This window comes from Malurus melanocephalus, unplaced genomic scaffold (genome assembly GCF_030028575.1).
Source record: "Malurus melanocephalus ecotype Western Australia unplaced genomic scaffold, MMel_1.1 scaffold_54, whole genome shotgun sequence".
In the NCBI taxonomy this organism is placed as follows: domain Eukaryota; kingdom Metazoa; phylum Chordata; class Aves; order Passeriformes; family Maluridae; genus Malurus; species Malurus melanocephalus.
The window spans coordinates 109,557-133,623 of NW_026623286.1; the positions used below are offsets into that span (position 1 = coordinate 109,557).

Genomic DNA, 24,067 nt, shown 5'->3' on the forward strand with positions numbered 1-24,067 from the left:
GTGCTTGTTTACACTATGGACAAGACATCAAACACACTCACTCTCCCCCAACCCTTCCACCCACCCTGCAATCAGTCGGTCCACTGCTGGCAGAACTGCACACTCTCAAGGGTAAGACCAGATATCTGGCTGGCACAGCTGAAAACTGTATGATTGTATGCACTCAGAGCATCACAGTGATTGGTGACACTGAGCGAATTCATCTCCCCTATATTTTTGCAGCTTGAATTCATTCAAAGCTCTTGTTGTTTCTGTCTGGCACGATGCTTTATTTCCAAGTTCTCCTTATTGACATTTTTTTCACAATACATTCTAGTTCACAGCATCCTGARACATATTCTACATAAATTTATTAAGCAGAAATCAGAAGTTAACTAAAGAACAAGGTAAAAGTCATCTATTTTGGAACCAGCAATTTTTATCTGCTTTTAAAACTGTAAGTACTTACTTAACTCTCACACATAGTAAACAAAATGTTCTAATGATACAGATTTTCTACCAAAAAAATATAAGCACCTCTCAGTTCAAGACAAAAGGGTAAACCAGAAACACTGTGTCCTCTACAGTCCACTTTAGTCTTGCACATAAATAGAAACTGTTTTCATATCTTATACAAATATTCTTTAATCTAGCAAGCAATGCACCTAGCAAAAGGTGATCATACGCTTCCACCTGACCCTCAGTTCTGACTAAAAGGCTAAATTTTCAATGGTTTTCTCCAAATCACCAATGTGATTTATGTCAAAAGACAATGTAAAACTTTAATTTAGAAACACAAGAAACAGTTTACTGAGTACGGGTTGCTGGGAAACATATAACCAACCCTCTCAGAGATTTAATTTTTCATCTTAAATGGGCTGTTTCTTTTCTCCTCACTTTCCATACCAGAACACAGATCCCCCTAATACTTTCATGAAGCATTTTCTAAGKATCTAAAGATCTATGGCCAGCTGCTTCCACTAATGAAGGACATGTGCTACCAACAGTTCTTGGGATGGTAAGCAAGCAGAAGGTCCCTCAGTATCTCTAAACACTACCTCTCCTCAGCTGACAAGTTGGGAGACCTTACCCAAGCTTTCAAACACCAGTGAAGTAAAAWGAAAAATAGATTTCACAACCAAGAYTGAGACCTTTGTCTGGAGAAAASCTCCATTCCCAATTGTGACTGTKCAAAAYGCCAAATGGAGAAGTGAGAAAAACTGGAAGGGGAGAGTTTCAGCTATTATCACCTTTCCTTACACTGCGTCACAGAACTTAAGATACATGTATGTATAGAAGGCAGAGAAATACAAAAACAAAGCAAAATTCAGAGTCATGTGCTGGAATGAGGAACAGGGATGAAACACGAAGGACCCTATTCCCTTTTTAGCTGAGCTTGTATACYTTACACTGGATGCTGAAATGTCTAAGTACACGCTTACACAGTGCTGGTTTCTTTCAGGTTTTAATACTAGTGACAACTACATAAACTGGTAAACAAATCCAGTGAAAAAAGTCCTCCTTAATACGGACTACATACACACTTCTATTTGGCCTCTCTTATTTATGGGGTATACATTTCATTATGAAAARCTTACTAGCACAATATAAATTATTTTRKCYTWAMWYWRWKTWARGMYAAAAAAAAAAAAARCCCTGCAAGGATACCAAATTACCAAATGAGAGTTAGAATATGATATATATCCTGCTGTTCTCTGACTTCAATAGATATTTTCAGATGCATAAAAGCACATTTGTAACTGAACAACTTTAGCAAACAAATTACAGTCACAAATTCTGGAGTAAAAAAAAGTGCAGAGAACCTAAAAATAAGAGCTGAAGTTTTGTTTTTCATTCCAGACATCAAATGTAACTGTATACTTACTACACATGCTTTTTATTTCTCTGATCTGCAAACCATTTTGGTCAAATCCTCAAAGCAGGTATTCAGACCCAAGGTCACTACAAACATACTTCTCTGTCTGTAAATCAGTTTTGGTACACTTGTGGAGGATTTTCAGTTTTCTTAAAACCACAATAAGGCTTTTCACCATGTCAAATTGTTATTTCAAATSTCTTACTAGCCTTTATTCCAGCCTTGTATTCCAGCCTTGTAGGCCTTTGTTATTGCAGTCTAACTGCTATCTTCCAAAACTACTATTTGAAAAAGCTTATTCACAGCCACTTAGAAAAACTAAGCAGGAAAAAGTGCTAGCATTGTGTTTTGAATGGCACAAAGCATGAGAACATGCCTCTAACCAGACTCTGCAAGAGATGGACAGCTAATTATGCTCTGACAACTCTGATGCGACCTCTGACTCACAGGAGAAAAAACAAAGCGTATAGACAAATCACTACAGAAATCTATGTCCTCACGCCCCCTTTCCCATGCACCAGATTTCACACAACAAGCCATTTGGCCTTTGAGTTAGCTACTTACAAGCCTCTTGCACCATCTCTCCTCCTAATCCCAAATCAGCCTTGTCAGGATGCTTTGCAGGGGTAGTAGYTGATTTCATATTACCTCTGCTTCTCAATGAATCTTGTATCTACTTCTGTTTGATTACTTCCTTCCCCAATTTATCAGAGATTTTACTTTCTGATAACACAAGGTGTTTCCCCAGTTTTCCTTTGCATAGCACTTGCATGACACCCGTCACAAAAATCATGTTGCCCACACTAAGAGAAAGAAAACAGAAGCTTCACATTTAATACGTGAATTCAAAAAAAAATATACTAAATACTCACCTCTGGCAAAGAGAAAAAACCTCTATTCTGTTGCTGTTAAACTAAATACTCACCTCTGGCAAAGAGAAAAAACCTCTATTCTGTTGCTGTTAAAACTAGTTAGCAAACAGACTTCTTATATAAACACACAGAAAAGAAAGATTGTGGGAATGTCTACTGCTATGTGAAGTCCCTTACATCCAAGTGAAATTGTGAATTCTCTTCTATTTATCAATAGTGCTAGCGAATTTTCAACTCAGTACACTGTCAGCTCTTGTTTACATTCCTGGAATGATCTAACAAAGAAATTCTAGGATTTATTTCTTTTAAAAATCTGCTCTCTCTGGAATTCACCTTGCTTTCTAAGGACTTAAATTTAATTTCACTTTATCAGGGTTAAACCAATTTGACTTACGTTTGCACTACTTCTTACCCATTTTTCTCTTTCTGGGAGATGACATTTATCACTCATAATGTTTTGAATCAATAGAGAGACCGCTAGAGCTCACAGAGCTCAATAAAGTCGCTGATCAGCTCTTACCTTTCAGCTATTTCTTTTAAGCAGACACATCCCAGCAGCTTTTTGTTTTACATTCTCAAGCCATTAATTCTTATTTATTATACAACTATCTGATAGCAAGCTGGCTGAGTCAAGTAAAAGAAACATCTGGAAAGAAGAACCTTTCAAATTCTGTGCATATATATGTTACCTACAGGCAAAAAAAGAGCTTAGGACTTAAATGTTTTGCATCTCCATCCTAATGAATATCTGCAGCGCTACCATGACTAATCCTCTTTGCAGATTATACTGTACATCACTGTTTTCCATCTCTAATAAACCTATTCATTTTACAACTATGAAATTCAGTAAAACTAAGGCCTGGAGAAGCTTAATTAGTGTATAACTTTCCTGTCTAACTCTGTAATTTGTAGCAATTATAAAGGCAAAGTTATTAAAATCAATCCAAACTTAAAGAGAAACAATCCATGATTTAAAAGTCCAGGTAATTCACTCTGTCAGTACTTAAAAGCAAGTTTTCCTATTTCTGTGTCATTTTAATCTGTGAGAAAGCCCCAAATTATGATCTCTGTTGAGAATCGTATGCTCCCCAAGAAGCTTTTCTCAGAATATCTTTTCTATTATTGTTTCGCAGACAGAAAATTAAAGTTAATTGGATCAAATGGCAGAAATACAATGCATTCAAACACCATTCTCTGCTTTCCCTATCACATGCTGGCRGCCTATGCTTCTAGTTCTGTCCTGCTGACTCTCAAAAAGAGGATTTTGCAGTTCTTTCGCACCTCTGTGACGGAGGGCACCTATGTATCTGCCGAGGTCTCTGTATGCATTGGATGCACTTGCCACTCACCCCACGAACTTCATCCATCTCCACAGTACAGTACATAGCTGAGAGATAGCTAGCAATAGCATGGAAGATCATCCACAAGAATTTTGACAGGAAAAAGGCAGGACMTAAGGGGAAGAGTAAATGTCTGTGAGGATGTTTTGTGAGCCTCAAAGTGTGTATTTGGAAGCTGTTCTGACAAGAATTAGACATACATTGTTTTTTGCAGATCTAAACATAGCCTCTGAAGGAGACGTAGCAGCCAGAAGTGTTCATAGTGTAATTTATGTCAATCAAGAATTACTATAACAAGTGTGGTTGTTATGTATTTGATGCCTGATCTGCTCCATATATCTTATGCACTGTCTGGTACAAAGTCCAGCCTAGCACCTTCTCCAAGGTGAGAATAAAAAACACSTACCTCTGAGCAAGACCTGTCATCTACAGCTTCTGAAGCTCAAACTTTACATCATGTCTGTGATCTAACTGTGAAATGATTTTGCTATTTTTTTAAGTAAAATATTTGGGAATATGTTCTAAGTATAAAACTAAACAAGAAAGTGACCACAAGAAAAACTAGTGAGTCTATTCCTTAGCACAACCTACTCCCAATTCTYACTTTAAATGGAGTAACTATGCGAGGTATCAGCATTTCTTGTTCAGATTCCACAAGTGCAATGTACACCTAACAATTCATAGCACTGAAGCCATGATCTTTGGCATCCTGACACATTTTACTACATCATTAAATTAGTATCTTGCATCACACCCAGTTTCAAGGAAAAAGGCTAGTGGAACATGAAAACTAGCATGCCACAGACATTTAGGCCACCACCACATTCTACTGAACCTCTTAACAGGCAACACATTTAAGAGAAGCAGTGTCCATTTATAATACACAAAAAAAAAGGTTACACACGAACTGAGGGTTACCAACACAACAAAAAGAGCTTTTTTTCCTCGCATTAGACATCAGACTTTGTCTCTCTAAGCACATRCAAAGATTAYAGCACTGAGCACACAAGCCTCTCAMAAGAGCTCACTAYGGACATCTTTTGGACAAGGTATCTTTTTACATAAAAGTAATATTTGAACTGTTCAACCACGACAAAGCATTAATTAGAAAGTAGAAGTTTAGAAACCATTTTTAGAGTGCATGTTAATGCCTTTAAGTGACATTTCTGCTACCAGCCCTCTATGCCCTTAAGACTTAATCAGTCCACTCCCCTCCTCCCTTCAATTGTTCTGTTTTTCAGAGATCAAAGCCAGAAATACAAGGGGTTTAATTTCTCTCAAATATAGAGTCATTCTGATGCACTAAGAAACAAAGAAAAAAAGAAAATTACAAACCTTAAAAAAACTTGTTGTGAAAACCACCTAACGCAGACTTTATATTAGATTATACTCAATGCTTTCAGAAGACTAAAGATGGAAAAAGAAATTCACAAATCAACCCACAGCTTTTAAAAAGGTTTCTTTTAAAAAACAGAAAAGGTTTTCAAAGTTTTCACCCAACTCTTAATTTCACAGTACCTTCACCCTCTCTACCAAAGACTTCTGTGTAACAAAAGAGYACCTACCTCAACCAACTTTCCATGGACCAAAAGAGGTAAGCAAAACCAGAAACCACCCGCCCCCAAAACATACCTGCATACTGAATTTCTCAGGTAGAAAGGATGTTTTAATCTAGAGTGCAAGCACATTTGCAAGTAAATCACAATGATGTGATTACACACACACACACAAACACACACACAAACACACATTCTTTCTCTCATTTTAGTATGCAGATCCTAAAAGCAAGTCAGCAGTTTAGGTATAAAACCCACCTTATTATAAACAGACTCCAAAATGAGAATCAATTTTTTTAAGAGCAAGAAAGCCTAAGGAAGAAGCACTCTTACCACTCCATTCCCCTTCTCATTAGGTGTCAAGCCCATGTGTGATCCCTCTTTCCACCCCTGCACTMAGGGGCACAGCAATCTGGTGTGGGAAAGGAAAGGGATCCTGTCTGAGCAGTGACGAGACACCACATTCGTTCACAAACACTGCTGCTGGAAGGGAACCCAGAGGTTTGTCTGACACTGAGGGCTGCTCCTTAAATACACCACACACTTCACAAATACCAAATTCCACCCTCTTTACCAAGAATTATACAGTGGGGGCAACAAAAAAAAAAAATCAACTACCCTAATTGAGAGAGCAATATTTCCTTACACTGTTGACAGCACATCTGCCTAGTAACTTCACCATCTGCAACACTCCTATTATATTTCAATATGAAGAACTCTCACATTATTAGCATAGTAACATTCAGAAATCTGAATTAGGTAAAAAATGGCAAAGTTTCTGTTCAGAATGTGAACAGATCTTACTTGCATGCCATATTTTAGGTCCAAATCAAAAGTGAGAAGAGGGTGTTTAACTAGGAAATTCAATTGGTTTGTAAACAGTTTAAAGTCAAGTGAGAATAACCTCAATTGGTCTTTTTGAAACTAACAATTTAATGCTTTATAGAGATTTGTTTTGAGAACTAAACACTGCTATGATTTAAAATGTTTAGTTCAAAAACTTAGGGATAAGTGTTGATGGGAGTGAAAATCAGTACTATATGCTTTCTGGAATTATGGTGCTTGAATTACATCCACTGGAAAAATTTTATTTTCACTACCATAGTGATTTAATAATCACTAGAGTTTGTGGCTACATCAGTAAGTACCACAGGAAATACAGCAAAACAAAGGAATCAGACACACAGCCCCTCAACCTGAAATTTGATATGGTAACAGTCCTYACTTTGATCTCTCATTTTTAAATTAAAGACACTGGTAATACATCAGGAAAAGAAGTAYTTACTAATTCCAAAGGCAAAGCAAAGAGGGATACAGTAATTCCTGGGGACAGTGAAACTGAGTTTCCATRCAATTATCTGGCCCAGAAAGGTCTGCCTCTAGAACTCAGTTCCCCAGTCAAATTATTTAATAAACACTGGATTCTCCAGGTTTCTATTAAAGACAATTTTACTCAACTCACCTACACCAGGGAGTACTTTAGCCACTCGGCATTCTCCCAGATCATACAATGAATCRCTACCTCGTAAGAAGCCCCCCATCTTAAGTCCAAGTACAAGCTGTTTGAAATGTCACATTCACATTATTTAMCTGGCACCACACCAGGGATATCACAGCTGCTGAGTGACCCTCCTCACAGGCCCCTCATTATAGGGGCATTAGGAATGGCAGCCAGCCCAAGCCAGCTTCTYTGCTCAATTCCCCATACAGGACAGTCTTCAGCTTGCCTCTGAAAGCCTCTGCTCCCTGAGAGAGACACCACAGAGAGCTTGTCGTGGCTGGTGCATGGCCAGCCTGCCAGTTCTGTCAGTCAGAGCTGCAAAAATGTTCAAGTCAGTTGTGTTTGTTCAAGTTTGCATTGATCATCCCAGCAGTGAAGTACTAACTTTGAAGGGAAACCCTCACAGAACAAATTAAAATCAAATTAAAGCACCTCAAACAAAATCCCTACTTTGGAAGGCCTCCTATCAATATACTGAAAAGCAAAATCTGATAGGAAAACCTTGTTGGTTTTGACCAGCTAAACTTTTGCTAGATTTGGAGCACAGAAAAAAAAAAACAACTAAACAGCAAAGCCCAAAATATATACAGACACATAGCCTAAAGAAAGCACTAATTTTTGGCACTGGTCATGAASAAGACAGACAATCCTAGCATACGTGTAACATACAAAATGAATTAAGTGACAGAATCAAGTTTTTTCATATTCAGGATATTAATTGATTCTACTTCTAAACTTCCGTGGTTTACCTCAAACTTCAGCTCTATGTCAGTGTCTGAAAAGGTACTCCATCTTAAGAAGATGTCACAGCTCCCAAAAACAACTTAGCTACAAATATTTAACGTACAATTTTTGTGATTTCAATGAACAAAGCTGAAGGTGTGGAAATAAATGTTATTTGGGGCAATTAGGTTGCATTTGGCTTTCTGGGTGGCCCTGTGACTTCTTGAACATGACTGCAGAAGAATTCTTACAACAGGCACGTTTTTAGTGCTGTAGATTGCTTGAGTCAAGCTCCCACCTTTCCCAGCTGTAAGGAAAGCCTCCTATCAGTGACTTCACTTCTGCGACATTGCACATTAACATTACAGCTGACAAAATCTCACCGATTGGGCAGCCAGTGAGCAGCTGACCATCTGTACATTAAAAGGGTTTATCTTGTCTCATTTCTTTCAGTTTGTCTAAGATTGCTCCTCTACATGTACATGGACACCAAGAAAGGTTCCCAAGAAGCATTAACTGCCTCTCCATCCCACAGTGTGCAAGGCTCGTTTACTAATACTGACTAAGGCTTTTTCTCCAATTCAGTTACAAGTTGCAGTAAGATAATAAATCCAGTGGTTGTGTTCAATTTTTCAAAAGGAAGTCTCAAACTATGTAACACTGCTCAAACTGTAAAGACTATTCCCCATACAGGAAGTTAACAAGTGTCTTTTCTAAGGACTAGAAACAYCATGTAGGTTGCCAATGAGGGCTTAGGAAAGGAACACATAATGGGAAGAAYGTATCTTCAGCTTGCATTTCAGTGGTTCTTAAATGAAACTGCCTGATGGCAAGTAACTATTACTCAAGTCCTACAGTTTTAATACATTCTTAGTTCCCACCAAAATCAAGAGATTCCTTTGATTGAAAGTTTACAAGGAACTCCTAAACTTTTAATAGTCAGGTCACAAATACCTTCTGCATAATTAAGATTTATTATAGAAGAGCTCTAGTCAAGTTGTCAGTAATTAGCAAGTTGTTATGCCTCTATAAAAGCAAGAAAGAAACCAATGTTAGAGGAATAACTTCCGCAGCAGTTGAGAATTAACAGACCAGTGCAAAGGAAAGCGCCYGATCTGGTAGAGCCAAGGTGGATAAGCACTGTTCAAAGAACAAGTAAGAGCACTTGAAATATCTCTCTACCTACTTCTCCTAGCTCTGCGTGAAAAGTCATCCAAACCAGTTACCACCAGCTCATTAGTGATCACCACCAAGCTGATCAGAAAATGCAGCCAGCCCCTATTGCTCTTTATACACTTGACTGCTTGTAGAAAGCAGACTATTAGAGCACCTTCACTAACCTCATATCAGCAAGAGATCTCAGTACCTCCTGTCTCTTTCGATCTGAAAAAAAGGAACTGTAGGCCAAGCAGAGACTGCACTGTATGTTAACTCATGACAGTCAGTCAGTATTACAGGCTTTTATGGGACTGGTAGCTCAAGGAAAAATATTGTAGTCRTTGAACCTGACGTACAATGAGACACTGTAGTATTCAATGCCCTGAGAAAACAATGTAAATTTTGCTGAAGTTGAATTGCGACGAGCACTGTTGGAAGTGAGAGGAACAAAAAAAAGGAATGAATGCCACCTGAGCAACATGACCAGTGTATCATATAAATCAGCTATGCCCCAAATAAGGACTGTGTGCATGCTTTCAGGCTTTGGTATGTGAGGCAGAACATGCCAGTCTCACTGCACACGCACACCACATGCTGACCTCAGCTGACAAAGTAGTCCACTCAGCCTACTGGTGTTCCAAGAGAAATACATTTTACCTTAAACGTCTGCTGGGCTGTTGAAAAGAACATTAAATAAATTTCTATTGAAAGAAGCAGAATCAAAACACAGAAAAGAAAAATTTTAACAGYGTAGAACAATTTCTGATGGGAGTAATGAGAAATTGGTCACGTGCCAGTTCCACACCTCCTCCTTCATCTGAGTGTGCAAACACACAAATACATTTATGCAGAAGAACCCTACAATGCTTAGGAGGACTGGGAGTACACAGTGGGCAGAGTTTTTTCAAATATAAGTAATTGTGTGGTCAAAGGGGCCAAGCTGAAAAGGCCAGAAAAGGAAAGTAAGGGATTAGCTGTGGATAGTCCATTAAGATCTCTGGGCTTAATTTCATGCATAAAGAGAGCAATCCTCTCCATGAAAAATGTAAGATTTGCAACTCTTGTGTTTAAAAWTTCTCATATTTGCTCTTCAAATCTTTCCCTTGAACAATTTCAAAGTATAAGTACATATTACTGTTAACAGAGTATTACTCTCCAGAAACRGTAACTGAAGTAGGGAATGAGCTAGAGACCTTATTATCCAGTCTGGTCTCATGGTGGGAACTTTGGACTCAGTGTCCAGTGGAGTTGGACTTTCTTTCTGGTTCTGCCACTAGCCCTTCAGGACAATTTGCCACTCTCCACATCTGCAAAGAGAGATACATATCTCTCTTCTGTGAAATACCTTCATTTCCACAGTTAAAAACAATGAGTCAAATACTATCACGGCTGAACCCCATAAAACCTTTGCAGAAAACTGAAATTGATACCAATGTTTTAACTAYCCCATAGTGTGCTCCGATAAACAAATGAGTCAAAAAAATCCACCTTGTTCCTAAAACTTGTAAGTAAACCTCACTGAGACCTTCTCTCCAGAACACCACAATCAGAAACATTCATAATCACGAATGTCAGGAATGAGAAAGGAAAGGTATATGCCAAGACTCTGCTACTCCTCCCCTCCCTTTCTTTCCTCCCAAGGGCTAGCAAAAGGCAGCAGTAATCATCTGCCAACAGAGGAGTTGAAATCCCCTTCTATACACACCAAATAATAAAGTTTAGATGAGAGCTGCCTGGTAAAGCACTAAGTGTGTCAGAGGAGACCTCCTTGTTTTGGTTTAAAAAAGAGCTGCGCAAGCAATGCCACATAAATCTGGGGAGCACCGTTCTGGTATTTGGTTAACCACACAGCACACGCATATGGGCCTTCCCTGCTATGAGTGAGAGGGTTGTGAACACAGAGTAAACTTGAACCCAAAGCAGCCCACATGCAGCTGACTCCAGACACCTGACTGGAGAAGGGAACATGACAAACAGAGACTGCTTTGTTAGGTTCTGTGAAGGAGTTGACATAAATAGTCTTGTGAATGATTTTGTGGACATGGACACTTTTCTGAAATGCCACATACTTGTCTAGCAAGCTGAAACACTTCTGTATTTATAAGGACATACAATGGCTATGCATGGCAGAGCTCATTTGTGCATTAGATTTAGGGCTACTGCTCATGGATTCCTGCATGTAGGCATTCACGGACAGGTCAAGCCTAAAATAAATTTACAGTACTACAACATATGATTATTACTTGACAGGCAARGCTGCTGGATGACATCAGTCAGGAAATTCCAGTCATTGTTTTGTAATTTGCATGAATAGCCATACAGTCCACTGAGAAAATACTAGGGAAAATGGGTTCAAAACTGGAAGTGATAATTCCTCTCCAGTGTTGAAAGCAATGTGTCAATAGWTACAATTATTCTGAGCCACAAGTGATAAAACTTGCACTCAGAGTGCTCAAAAAAAGGTCCATACCTTTGTTTGAAAYAGTAAGAAGGATCAAATTAAGTCACCATTTCCACCCCTCCCCTAGGCTGTTGTTGGTTTGGGGGAACACTTCTAGGGGCTTTTTTGGTGGGATCAGGCGCAGAGGGGAGARAGCCTGCTTTATACCCACTGCCCATACTGAGACTGGTAACTTAGTGCCAAAAATAACATGAAAGGCACTTGAGGATTTCATTTTTAAACTTATCTGTGTACATGTTGYTTGTAACAGTGGTGGTCACTGAGTTTCCCATTCCATCTGCAGAATGGAWATGGTTTTTATCATTTGGTCTTTTTCACCAAAACTTGAAGTGTTTCAGATCACCAATGGAAAATGTTACAAGCCTCAGTTTTAAGATAGACAAAAAGATCATAGACTAGTTTAGGCTGGTAGAGATCCTTAAAAGGTCATCTAGTTAAGCCCCCTGCAATGAGCATGAGCATCTTCAACTAGTGCAGATTGCTAAGAGCCCTATCTAGTCTGACCTTCAATTTTCCCAGGGATGGGGCATGCACCAGCTCTCTGAGCAACCTGTGCTAGTTTTTGCCCACTCTCTTTACAGAAAGGTTCTTACACCTTATCTAAATCTACTCTCTTTTAGCTTAAAACCATTACCCCTTGTCCTACCACAACAGGTCCTGTTAAAAAGTCTGCCATCATCTTGTTTATAGGCCCSTTTAAGTACAGAAAGGCTGCTGTAAGGTGTCCATGGAGTCTTCTCTGGGCTGAACAACCCCAGYTGTCTCAGTTTGTTTTCATAGGAGAGGTGACCCAGACCTGTGATCATCTTGGTGGCCTCCTCTGGACCTGCTCTAACCAGTCTACATCTTTCCTTTTTAGTCTCCTAACCAGTCTACATCTTTCCTGTACTGGGGACACAGCACTCCAGGTGGGATCTCACTAGAGCAGAGGGGCAGAATCTCCTCTCTCACCCTGCTGACCACTGCTTTTGACGCAGCCCAGGACAGATTTTACTTCACAAAAGACATATAGTAAGACACTCAGTCCTGCAGCAAAGATAGAACAATAACAAACTAGTCAGTACAGAAAACTGAYAGCACATTGACATGTTTCAAGAATGAATGGGAGGCAGCTTGGCCTCACTTCTAAACAGCTGTATGGCTTTTACCAGCTCAATTTATGTTTCTGCATCCATCAGAAAGCGTAAGTATAACCAGGATTCCAGAATACAAATCCACTGTGCTATTAGCAGGATCTGCTCAAATCCCAATTGCTTATGATTGTGTTTTCTTGGGTTTTTCTTTCTTTCCTCCCTTTCTTAATCTATAATCAACCACTAAATGCATGCAACAGATTGATTTCAACTACCGTCAATCACTTGCACACCTTGCCTCTACCGTAGTCCTAAAGAGTTCATACTCACTCCAAGTTTTCTTCACACACTAAGGTGAAAATAGGAGCTGCCAGAACAACCTGTCTCCTTGAACCTTGATGTGCTGAACATCCAGCAACTCTACATCTCTACTACTGTTTCAGCAAAATCCATATTGTTTTGCTAATATTTAATTAATGCAGTCTAGGAAAGCAACATTAAAATATTGCTACTATATTATCAACACCTCTTGAAGCTCAAAGAAGGATCTGTACAGACCACAAAGCATGCCTGCATGCAGCAGTTGTGTTAACATCTGAACTCAGGTTTCCTCTGGATTGATACCCTAAGCSTGTATTTCCCCGTCTTGAGCACTTCCTGCTGTCTCCAAGCTTCTGCCAGGGCAAAAAGCCTGCTGGTGGTTTTCCCTCCCCTCYGTATAGGATCTTGTTTACACCTACAATCTGCAGAGGTAAGGAATCTCTGCCAGCAAGGATAACAGATTTTTTTTGTACTTATCTGTCATTACATACTGAAGATRGAATCTGTAACATCAGTAGCAAGTAGTACATGCTCTTCCCAGAAGATACTGTACCCCAYTGTAGACAATCTGTCCCCAGCTTCTGATGGTTTACTCTTCCATCCTTCCAGACAAAACTCTCTGCATTCCAAATTCCTCCCATTTAGCTCAACCTCAGCAATAGCATCCAAAAGTTAACACAAAACTCACAAACCCTATAATTTCTCTAAATGCCTCAAATATATTTTCTCTATCACATGTAAAAAGACTAGGTTTGTTTTACAATTAAATATATTCCAGGATATAAATCAAATCAGAAAAGGGAAGATTATCRGAACTTTTTCAACACTTGAGCTATATTTATGCTAGTAAATGTACTACCGATCACTAAGAGCAAAATGGACTGCTGCCATTTTCTTCCTTTTCAACATGTATTGCTGAAGTGTGTGTGTGCACATGTATCACTAACATTAAGACAAATCTGAAAAAACTGAGTCACACTACTACACATAGTGGCAGCAGACCCAAGCCTGTATCTGTAGTGCACAAAACCAGCCAATGCTGCTTGGCAGGATCCTCGTATGCTATCTCATGTCGACATGCAAATTTTACTTTGCTCTTCTCACCTCAGCTACTAAATCAAGACCTAACTTGGAGGCTAAGGTTGCCCACTCTTTCTTTCATTTGTAATTCCTGGCTACCAGCACAGCCTGAAGACAAGCCATATCCATACCAGCTCCCTGACTACCAGGAAAGGTTTCAACATTTTACCCGCATCACAGGCTAAGGTTGGAACACAGTTGTTGGAAAGAACCATTGCTTTTTTTTTTTTATTAAGTTTGAAGACAGCAATGTAAACACTGTACACATTGCCACTTTTCTTGYGGCAATCTCCAAAGCCACATCCAAAGTTGTATGGTTACAACTGGAAAAATTGGACATCTTTAAGTCTCTTTAAGTTGTTATATACTTATGCTACCCATTGACAGCATGTCTTTAGAAAGTCTATTMTCGTACCTTTTCAAACCAGCTCTACCACAACATATTTGGGTGAGGGAAAGACAGTCTTTTTACACATTCTCTTACTCTTGTGTACACCCTTAGTTAAATTATCCTGCAATAATGTTAACATGGGAAGCCAAGGAACATCTCATATTTCAGAAGCAGCTAAAAAGAAACTCCAGCAAAAATTCCAGCCCCCTAGTAAGTAAGTCTGCCTGAAACAAAGCCAAGTTTCAACACATGCCTTTATTTTTTAAGCACATGTATTGAGTAGACTTTTTTTTATTTATACAGACACAGCTGTGAATCATGGCCATATCAAAAGAAAGGAAGGAGACTTAATAAACACGGAAAYCCAATCAGGCTAATCATGAATGAACAGGTGAAAAAACTGGTGAATTTCTAAATTTTTCACAAAAAGTTAAGTTTAAACAATCTACCACTAAACATAAAAATCCCAYCTGCCTGAAAGATGCCAACATCAGCACTGTATTTCACTGTACACCATTACCATTAAAAACACCTGGAAGACTTGCAACCAAAACTGCTATAGCTCCAATCTGTCTAGGAAAAAGAAAAACAATTATCCAACACAGCCTAAGAATTTGCAGAGTATACTCCTCTACAGAGGTTGCCACATATGCATCATTTTACTGACAAACTCTGAGACTAAAGGTTCCATTTCTTCWGCCCATAAAATCATCCAACAATTTTTGCCTTGTACATGAAATCATATGTTCCAATACTATATTCATCCAAATTCTACACTTTTTTTTTGTTTGTTTTCTTAGCCTGTCCTGCACAAATTCAACCCTATTCCAAGAAGATATATACATATAGATATATACAAATTACTTTCTCCTAGAAAGTGACTAAGGTACAATTTAGCCTTCTGACAATTTAACATCTATCTAAATTTTCTACATTTATATGCAGGGCATTGAAGCACTCCTTTAAGATTCACTTACACTCTCTTCCTCCCTTTCTTCCACAAATTCAGCCAAAAGTTCATTTTAACAATAAACCAACTGAGCCAGGTGAGAAGCAACAAGAAACAAAAGACTCTCATACAACGGTCAACTCCTTTCAGGTATTCTGGTGTTTACCTAACACTGAAAAACGAAATAGAAAATTTGGGGTAGATTTATCTTCACTTCCAATATAAGAAACTGTACCTTATAAGCACAGAGTTGTAATCCTATACAACACTATGTTTCTCTTTTCATTCATTTGATCTTTCTTTAATGTAAAGSGACTAAAAATAATTTGCCTTTTTCAAGGATCAATCTTCCAAATCTCTGCAAATCTCAAGGGTAGGTTCTCATATACAGTTAATCACTTAAACATGACAGGCAGGAGGAAAAAAACATGAACTAGAATTACTAATTTAAAAAAAAAAAAAAGAGGATGAGAAGGTTTTGCATTTGTAATAGTTGGAAAACTCCTTTTCAGACAGGAAATACTTTCATTCCTTAGAAAGATGATTTCAGCATCAAGAACAGCAAAGAAACCAGGGATGAATTCAACTGACTTATAAGGAAGGATAAAGAGGAAGAGAGAAAAACAGAAATTTGTCTCAAGTATCATTAAGATGCTGTCACATTTGAATCTACTTCCCAAGTGTTTTCTGAGASAGCAGTGCCTCTTAATTCATCTTAGAGATTAGAAATCTCAGTTAGTTCCAGTTTCTTCATGTTCACATTTAAATTTTCCTATCTTATTCTTCATAAAACCTTCCAAAAAGCTTTATGTTCTCTAGCAACAGATTTATCTTGCTCCTTTTGCAGCCCCCAAATTTTCCTATGCAAAGTAGGAGAGCCTCTTTTGCTAGCTGTAGCAGGAAATGCCAACACTTAAGATTCAGAGCCATAAGCACTATAACTCAAAACATTCTAAGCAAATCTTCAATATCACAAAAGACTAAAAATGAGGTTTTTCTTGGGATCTCTGCTCATGCAAAGGAACACCCCATACAAAAATCCAAAAGTTGATGAAACCAAATGGCCACATGACTCATTATTTCTCCAACCATATGCAAAAATTGATGTCAGGAGAAAATAACAAGGAAGAATACAGTCAAGCTTCATACACATTTTCYCCATTTGAAATCAAGCATCACCAAAAATTACAAAGAAATTTAAACAAGCACAATTTGAGCATTTGCCCAGAGTWGTGGGTGCCCCACCCCTGGCAGTGTTCAAGACCAGGCCAGACAGGRGCAACCCAGTCTAGTGAAAGGTGCTCCTGTACCTTTAAGTGCAGGAAGGTTGAAACAGTATGATCTTTAAGATCCCTTTCAACTCAAACCATTCTGTGACAAGCAGTAACTGCTACCTTCTAACTCCTTGATCACCTTTCCTTGGTTGAACTTTTCTCATCACTTCCTGAAAAGCCACAAGCTTGTGATCATACAGCATACTGCAGCCATCAGTTTCACAGCAGTTTCTGAGAGTGTAAATCAGGAAGATAGTTTTGGGCTACATGCATAATTTCTTTGTTAATATCAGGSCTCTATCTACCTCTTCTGCTACATCACAGAGCAATTGAGGTTGGAGGGTACTGTAAAACACCCCTTTTTGTCCTGAAATCCACTCAGCATCAGTGTTCCTTCCTCTCACCACTTCCCAACCCAAGCAGAAAAAGTTTCTCAAGGACTTGGGTAGTCTTAAAAGATGGAGATTCTGAGTAACATCATCCAGCATCTGGCCATCTGCCCAGTTTTGCCTCTTGTCCCAGCAGTGGTCACTACTGGAAATAGTCTGGTTTCCTCTTCCTTACATCTGTTTGCTACCTAAGGTGACTTAGTGTGGAACTTAACACCAAAATATGAAACTATTCCTAAGTATTTCTATGTTAACCATGTGTGGCACTCCCTTAGCTTTATTACATGTTCTACAATTGCATTTAAAATGCATTTAGTGCTGGATGTTAAGTTACAATACATACACTGGTATTTTAACTACTGTGTTTAAGCATGTCGATCGAATGTCAAACTTTCCAATATCAAGACCACGAACTAAAGTGTAACACATGCCTACTTCAACTTTCCAGACAAAGTAACCTCCCTGAAGTCAGTTATTTTTTAAGATTTATAAAAATGTTCCCGTAACATAATATACCTGGATATTTCTCTGCTGGAGTACTATAATGGCAAAGCTTAAATTAACATCATAAGCATTTGACAGCAACTACCTGGCTATTTGYTTTGGGGAATGCCTTTGCCATGAACTAAATCAGGAACAAAACTTCTAAATWCTTCGCCAATAAAAATTTATTTATAACACAGTGATCCCCAAACAACTTCCATGAAGTCAGGAAATCCAAAGTTGACTGTTAAGTACAAAATGAGTTGCCTCTTAAGTACAATTTCCCTCTATGAAATGCAAGCAATAATCCTTTACTTTTCTCCCACTAACATCAGACTATTGGCAGGGGAGGAAATGGAAGAAAGAGAACTATCCCCAAAAAAWAAGACTTCAGAAAGATGTTACAGGAAGGTTTCTGGGTACTGGAAAATGGCTCAGGAAATTCTTATTCTAAGTGCAACATTAAGAACAAACTGCTTCCAATTATAGTAATCAGCACCATTTTACATATTTTACAGAAATCAAATGGTATAGTCAATTTCCAAATAGTGTATTGTGAGAAAAAAAAGTACCATTATTGGTAGAACCTATTTTTCTCCAAGGCAATGGGAAAAAAGAATGACAGAACTTCAAAAAACCCAAAGGCTCTAGGCCTGCAAACACTTATACAAGTATGCAGTTTCATGCACGTGCCTCAGAGAATTTTACTACTGTGTTCAAGAATTTGTATTTTGGGGCCCAAGGTGCTGGAACTATTGATGTTCCTCAAAAGAAGCCTCATGTTTCAAACCAAGCTATGTTAATAAACATACAAAAGTTTTCATTGAGCTAATAATCTTTAAAAAGAAATTAATAAACTTTGACCAATTTTTCAAAACATAGAAAAAATACATGCCCAGGTATTAACACATCCAGGTGTTAAAGCACAGCTCTCATTGAAAGCAAACTGCTGTCCACAACTGCTCATAACCACAGTAAAGGCCATTCCAGCTCTCCTTTTATAAAAGATTAAATATCACAAAGCAGGATTAGTTACATACACAGTGTGAACAACATGCTTGCCAATTTCATGTAGGAGACTGTGCTATCACTGACATCACACAGAGATGTTAGCAGTTTTGACCTTTCTTAAGGAGATTAAAAATACCCAAAAAACTTAACAATCACAAAGCTTTTCAGGGTGAGGAAAAAAATTWAAAAGATGCCCAGAAAACCCCAAACAATAAAAAGCTGAAACTACAACACCTATCTGAACAAAGCAAGGGAAAGTAAATTCTGCTAGAACTACAATGTATTAAATTACTAACAAAATCTTATTCAATTTTTTTTTTAGGAGGATTTCCTCATGATATTTAGATCTGAAAAAGAAGAGTGAATTTGCGTCTTCCAAATTTTTGTGAAACAGTTTTATTCCCATAGTTCTAAGAATAATTTATCTCATTGTTACATCAGGTAGTTTACAACCAGTAAAGGTATGGGCTAAGTAACAACCAGCTGGAAATAACCCAAGAAATCTCCAGTCTAGTTTTTCACTCATTGTCCTTTACAATCTCATACTCTTTGAGGTTTCAAATTACTAACATCATGCAGGAATTTCTGGAGAACCAAGCCCACCAATGCTTGCAAATAGCCACAGCAGTTTCTGTGTCACACAGGAATCTTAATACASAACTGCATCTGCACACATATAAGTCAAAGGATAATCATTGTTTAAGGACTTGTGGGGAAGACTGCTTTGCTTAACACTGAACTAGGGAAAATACTCACCCTGAAGCCCCTGGTGAGTCTGTGCTCATCACTTTTCCAAYACATTTCCCCTGACATTTGAATCTTGACAAATGCTCACAGTACATCTTCCCTCCAGAGAATGAAGAAGACAGAGCAAGTCCAAGTATTTACTACACATGCTTCCGTCAAAAATACCCACCGGCTTCCCTCATCTTTCCTAAGGCAATTCTACAAGCCAGGAAATGCCTGCAAAAAACATTGAAAATTTGAAGAGTAAAACCATCTTGAGCTAACCACTGCAGACTATCCATGTTTTGGATGAACRGGACCCTCTCTACCTTCTTGTGTTTGCACTCCTGTTGCTTTCAAGGCCATGCCTTCTCAAGTTAACCCTTTCAACAGCTTGGTAAGGGGGTTACAGTTGTGCTGACACTATTTAACTTGTGAAAAATCCAATCAATTTGTTTCAAACTATATGCTATGTTGGAAATGAATAGCTACAATATCACTAGAGAAGGTCAGATACAGTTTTAGTATTTTTAAGAAAATGTCTTATGGACAAGTAGACTCTAAAGGTTTGTATGACAAAAGCTTGAAACTTCAGATTACTTTGCTGTAACCTGAGAGACATAGCATGCAGCCCAGCACCATTGATTTCAATTGGCCCCTTAATAAAACCACTTAAAACAGGCCTTTTGAAAAAATGTCAGAAAATTTTTGCATCTGGCCCCATTCACCACCATCAGTACAAATGCAGGATAAAAACTTGTCCATTATGAGAGAAAAAATTTTGGACATGTGATTTAAAAGCTTCTTCCTCCCTTACCTTGCTTAAATTAAACACTTCTGTATTCCATATTTATTAATCTTATCTTGATGACACCAGAAATCTCCATTGCTAAAATCTGTCCTGATGTTACACCCTGTCTTTTGAACACTGCTGGCCTGGGAGCAAGCAAAAGGAGAAGGCAGCAGACTATTCTACTTTTCAGACATTCAGTGAAGACTAGAGYCACCCTTAGAGGACAGAGATCAGTCCCTGTACTCATACCCTGAGCAACACAAGCCAAGAACTTTCTTTTGTTGCTAGTGAGGCAACAAAATCTATAATCTAAAAGATCACAACAACTAAGGAGTGCAACAACTTTTTTCTTTTATTATTTTACATGAACATAAAGTTAYGTATGCTGAAGCCAGCAGAAACATTGGAGAGGACTCTAGACAGATGTAGTAACCAGTTGCTGCTCTACAATTTGGCAAGAGTATTTAATTTTTGCCAAGCAATTGGCACGASTCTTCAGGCTTATATGAAGAAACAGTGTTTGCAGTATTCAAGCCCATCCATCTGCTGCCATTGTCAGGAATGCAAAAAACACCCCACAATTCTAACCATGATGTTCCTTGGCTAGATGGAACGGTCCTTTAGGGTGTACCAAGTGCCAGAAGCCCCCATAAAAGTGCCACACCTTTAAGCCCTGCCCATTCAGAATCAAAAATYTGTTTTACTTTCTTGGATCTGGAAGATACTTTTCTGCTGTAGAAGAAAGACTTGACGTTAGTAGAGAACCTCTCAAATTCAATTTCCACCAAACTCAGGCTAATGGCATGAATCAGGAAGTCACTAGTTGTAACTAAAAATATTCACAATGAGAAATCAAAAAAAAAAGAAAAACAACTTTTCACTTTTTTTATGAAGTCAGGACTGCTGCCAAGTTATGAATTTCTCTAGGAAAATGAACAGGTGGTTCAGCTTCACTATGGATCAGCTCCTCTGTAGAGCGTTAAAGTAGTGGGTTTGGTATACAACTGTCAAAAACATAAGAAGTAGCCTGAGTCAGTGCTGACGTCTTTTGTTTATCCTTAGAGAAATTTAACACTTTGCACCCAGTCAAATCTATCACAGACATACCAAATCAATAATGCTGTCACATTTTAGTTACATGTCCACCTTCAACCATAATGCTATAAAAGCCTACTGAGTTATCAGCCTGCAGTAGAGAGAATTCTGAGAGCTGGGCAAGCAGAGCTCCCATATCACTGACAGGCTKCAGCTCACTCTCCACCACTAGTATACTATTGCTATCACTGTACCAGTGTGCCAAGTGGAGGCTCTTAAAACAGGACATTAAACTAAGKGGCATATCTTTTAAGTGTTACTACAATAACCTTCATCTCTGGCATCAGATTTGGAGACAACAGAAAAAAAATGTTTGCTCATTTTGGTCAAATACTGCAGAAAAAAAGATGTTATTAGGTCATTTCCCTTCTTCTCCAAGAAGTAGTCTGATTAATTTATTTGTGGATTTAAGATTACCAGTTGAGAAACCAGTTAGACAGTTTAAATGCTCTCACACAAAAACAAACCAGCATAAACCAGAGTAAAAAACTGAAGGATGTACATAGAACATAAAAAGCATAAACACGAGTTGCATGGATACCACAGATACCAGAAGGTGTAAGACCAGCTTTGGCATGACCACACTAGAAGTTTTTAAACCTCTTGCTTAGTTGGGCAGTGAAGTTTCCTGGACTACCACATGACTTTCATAGCGGTTACCTTACAAGCATTCAAATAAAGAGGGAATTCACTGCTCCTCAGAAATGTACAAACTCTAAAAATACAAGACAGCTCCCTTTTCTGGCCTTCCTTATCCACTGAGCAAACAGTGTATCACAGGCCACTTCAAGAAAAACAAAATGTAGCACTGGAAGAAACTGAAGAAGAAAGCTTTTTTAAAGATCATATTCCTTTCCTTTCAAGTGAAGAGTTTTCTATTACCCTTTTCTTATTACAGATCTGTAGGGTTCCTAGTTGGCAGATAACCATTTGTCAGCTACAGTGGAAACTTTTGCCTAAGCTTTGCAATTTCCTTTGGATCTTAAAAATTAATACTGCAGTCGCCYGTAACTCCTAAACATGCTGCAAAGTCTGCAGGTCTTAGAAGTGAAATTCACTTAGAAGTGAAATTCATTTACTTACTACAGTAAGTTAAAGCTTCTCATACTAAAGTGTCAGAGCCAAGACCACAACACATCAGCAGCAACCTCAAAGCAGTATTTACACATTCAAATAATTTAAGAATGTCTTTCATTTTAACACAGTATCTCATCTTACATGAAAAGCTTCCATTGAAAGAGGTGAGCCATCCATTTTGACAGCAGGCTGCACCCACACCTATCAAGTCACACATGCACTCTATTAAGTTGTTTGCTGTACGCATGAATCCAGTTGTATTCACAAGAGCTCTCAGAACAAAATGAGTTGTCTAAAAACCGGGACAGCAATCCTTGAGAAAGAGGAAGATGAAAACAAAGTATTTAAGTGGGGTGTTGAGCAACTCCAGAACAGTTTATTTYCATCCTTAACTAAGGCACAGTAAGATTAGTCATAATGCACTTCAGCTTGGTAGATGAGCTCACAAGCTGCAAATCACTTTCTGCAGCTAGAGATTTTATTTTATAGATGTTTGAAAGGAATCATGTTCAGGGTTTTTTTGCTATAAACTTTACACAGGAAATAATGACATAGCAGCAGCAAGTACAAAGTGGTATAAACAAGACCTCTTGTAAGGACCCATTACCTTTTAAAGTCTCTCAGGCACTCTTAGCACTCACAGAAAGAATGGATGCACTTCAGATTCTTACCCAAGAACTACAACACATACACAAGTGCAGCATACGTAAAGCAAATGGAAAATAAASTCTTCTGGGTGCCTCAACTAGTGTACAGAGACCAAGATAGTCAGAAATGCCACATGACTGATAGTTTAGAAGCTGAGAATGGGGACACTGTGGAATGAAAAACTCACAAAGGCACTTCACCTACCACAGACTGTGTAYATATCCTTTGCACAAACACAAGGGGAAACCTGCAACCAAAATGAGACCACACGAGCACATCAAGTGGAAGATACACAACAAATGCACCTCCTCCTGTGGACTAGTTCACAGGTCAGAGACACCCATAAATCACAACAAACTWCATGAATTTTAATTTAATTCTGTTTCACAACAACACCAATAAGATCTAAAATTTATTTATTACTAGGAACTTGTTGAAAGCAAAATCATTATAGCCATGATGTTAGAGCAGGTGGCTGGAGAGTTCTTTTTCACATGCCAGTTGAGTTTAGTGTGCCACAAGGTTGAAAGCTACTTGAGATACATCCAAAGTCTCCACCCTGTTACTGCTCCACAACTGAATGACTTGTTAACAATTTAGAATGTAAATTGCATGAGAAACAACCAAAGCTACACAATGCTCAAACTACCAACTGCATTGTCAAGTTACACCCAAGTTACCTGAAGTGATAAATCCTCTAACAACACAGCCTGAATGGCAGTTCAATTCAAGCTAAATATTAAGTTGTGCAGTTTCTCACACCTCATTGCATAGAAGTATTTGCAACAGGTATTTGTCCTTCATCTTGGATAAACTGTATGGTTTTCATTTCTGGCAAAGCTTTTCAAAAAAGGAAACGGACTACATATTCAATGTAATACAAAGTTCACAGAATCCAAATACTCATGAGCTACTCCTAAACAATCCCATCCCAGCAAGGACATCRTTAGCTCACTGAGAAGCCCAAGAATTGAACCTAGACCAATGCTGTATAAAAAGGACAGTACTCAGGCCAAATTACTGATACTAGCAAGACAAATCAGGAGACAACATTCAAATACCATAAACTGAGAAGAAACAGCTATGTCTTAAAACCAAGAATTAGTTGCTGAAAAAGACCCATAGCCTATWTGACAAGGGCACATCCAAATATTCAGGTGTTTCTTCCATCTTTAATAGAYCAATGTGAAAGCTGGAAACCAGCTAAGGCTATAACCAGAMCAGCTAAAAGTCATTGTGAACAATCAGCTTTAAATCTAGAGATCTAGAAGGAATGAATTTAGGACAAAGC

General features: G+C 38.4%; 1 protein-coding gene across 4 annotated transcripts in view; it reads right to left on the bottom strand.

Moving 5' to 3' along the window:
• The window catches only part of MLLT3 (MLLT3 super elongation complex subunit), a 118,148-nt gene that overhangs the window by 79,355 nt on the left and 14,726 nt on the right, over positions 1–24,067 (bottom strand). The window lies entirely within an intron of this gene.